This window comes from Echinops telfairi, unplaced genomic scaffold, assembly GCF_000313985.2.
Source record: "Echinops telfairi isolate 266 unplaced genomic scaffold, ASM31398v2 ScPeMD7_3509;HRSCAF=4178, whole genome shotgun sequence".
Lineage (NCBI taxonomy): Eukaryota > Metazoa > Chordata > Mammalia > Afrosoricida > Tenrecidae > Echinops > Echinops telfairi.
Window position 1 is genome coordinate 9,766,488 of NW_022107407.1, and position 2,878 is coordinate 9,769,365.

Here is a 2,878-nt window from a genome sequence, read left to right on the forward strand (position 1 = left end):
TCCAGAATATAACTATGGTTCACTCTTTCTAGTCCATTAATGCAACTTACTATCTAAACAGTCTATATTAAAAATTGTGTTTTTATTTCAATAGATGGAGGAAAGCCATCTGGAAAACTTCAGCATTCATTCATGGCAGAATTCTTTGAAAACTGGGACTTCAAGGCAATTTCCTTGATCTGATAAATATCATCTACAAATACATACACACAAGTGTACACACCCACAATTAACCTCATCCATATGGGTGAATATCTGAATATATTCCCCTTAAAATCAGACATCAAACAAAGCTTCTGTCATAACTCCTATCCAACAGCAGAGGTGCTCTGAGCAGTGGTGGAAGGTGGTTAAGTTGAAGTGCTGATCAACATGTTTAATGTTCAAAATCAACCATTGCTCTGTGGGAGAGAATGAGCTAATCTGCTTTTGTAAAGATGGAATCTTTGTGGGGCACGTCTACTCTGTTTCAATGAGATGCTTTGAGCAAGACACACACAATGGCAATGAAGTTTGGTTTCACTCAACATCATTAGACACTCTATTCAGTTCAATAAATCAATAATCAGAATTAAAACATCCAGAAAAAATACTGTCTTGACTTACAAACAATGTGATGTTGATCTAAGTAGAAAATCTTGTAGAATAATAATTAAATAAATGAATAGCTACTAGAGCTAATAAGGGCATCAGAAAGATTTCAGAATACAAGATCTATGCTTTCCTATATATTGTCAATATAATAGAAAAACCTGCTATTGAGTCGCTTCCAACTCATAGCTAGTCCATATAGGTTTTCTAAGAATACAAATCTTGATGGAAGCAAATAGCCTCATCTTTTTCAGAAGAGTTGGCAGGTTTGAACTGCTGGCCTTGTGGTTAGTAGTCCAGTCCTTAGCATACAACACCAACAGGCTTCTTATGTCAATAGATAATTGGAAATGGAAAGTTTTAATTGCTATATACAATAGCTTCAAAAACTATAAATATTTATGCATAAATTTTAAAAGATATTTTAAAACTTGGATGCTGAATATAACAAAACATTATTTTAAAAAACAAAAGACATAGAGATAGATTGCTTAGGGTGCACTGCCTCTCTGTTAACTATGATGAAGAAATATAGAAAGAGATGAAGGCTTATAACATATAATGAACATAATGTCACAGAAGTGAACATGTAAAAAAGTTCAAAATTACAAATATTTTGCTGGTGGGTGGTTATGCATAGCATATTTTTAAAAATTCAAAATCTATACAAATAAAAAGGTAGACCATGGTTACGGTCAAGAGTAACCCCTGCAAAAACATTAAAAAGTTTACTTTATGCTACTTCACTTCGATGAAAAACATACATTGGTACATTTTCATTTCCATCAGGTAAATTCTGACTCACGCGACCTTATCAGATGGAGCAGAACTGCCCCTGCAGGTTTCCAAGGCTGTCAACCTTTACAGAAGTAGAAAGCCTCATCTTTCTCCCTCAGAGCTAGTGGTTTTGAACTGCTGACCTTCCAGTTAGCATCCCAACATGTACCCCACTATGCCATCAGAGCTCTGCATGAGTACATTATTACTTAAAAGAAAAAACATGTAAAGAGGATTTGCTTTTATGAAAAAGGTCAAAAATCCAAACTAGTGCTCAGCCCTTGTTAAAGAGGTAGCATACTCCCCACACAGTGAGAATGGCATTGTGAGAGTGCCGATGTCAAGTTTCTCTCCTATGAACAACAACGAGCATTTTTACACTATGTCTGTGAGCACTAGATACCAGTGCTATTTCAGGGTTTCTGTGTTATTTGGTATTGTTTCTCAGGTTATTTTCTGCCTGAGAACATTCAATTTTTCCTTTATAAATTAATGGGAATTGCTCCTTCACTTTACAAAGGGTTTCTATAGAAATACTTGACTTTCAGATAGCAGGGGTGATCTGTAATTCATATCCATTAGTGTTAACTTGTAGATTCTTCCCAAATTGACCTGTACATTAATAAAATCCAAATAAATTTCAAAAGAACTTTTTGCAGAAATCTACCAGCTGAGTCTAATATTTATTTAGAAGGGGGAATCATCTAGTATGGGCTAAAACAATTTTTTTTGGTTTTTTTTTTTAAAGAGTCAAGTTGAAAACCTCATACAAAACAATTTCAAAGATCTACTATAAAGGTACTATGATCAAGAAAGTTTGGCATTGGCGAAAAGGAAGACACATAAAATAAAGAACTCAGACACAGATTACATGTATGGCTGATTAATAGACAATTAAGAAGCTATATGAAAAAAAGAAAACTCGTGGCAGTCATTGCACCAAAGACAAGCATTAATTAACAAAAAATAAAATGTGCTGGGGGAGGAGGAGAGACTGGAGCACATCCTGGCCCACCAGGCCTTGAGGACAAAGACCCCAAATAGAGCAGCCAGTCCACAGAGAGGACCACATGGCCAGCCCCACTATGAGACGTGATGCCCCTCACTGACCCATGGCCCTGCGGGGGACAACACCAGTGACATAGTATGGGAATTGCACTTGATCTGATCCCACCACACTGAGGCAAAGCACTGGGGGAGTGCAGCGGAACAGCAGTGGAGGGGAGTAGCAAAATCTCCACGGAATGATGAGGGTGGACATTGGAGAAAGGGCATGGTGCCCCAACAGGCTAGACTGGAAAACACAAGCTTTTCTTTCTTGGTATATTTTAATTTGTTCTTCGTCAGTGGCTTGATGTTGTTGCTGTTTTGTTGTACATTTTTGCTTGGCTTTGCTCCGTCTTGTTTTTATGCATGCTGTTGACTCTGCAGGCCTGTCTGGATAGGACAGGCTGGATGAACAATCTGGAGGAGAAAACAATGGGACTGACAGTTCCGGGGGGACATGGGA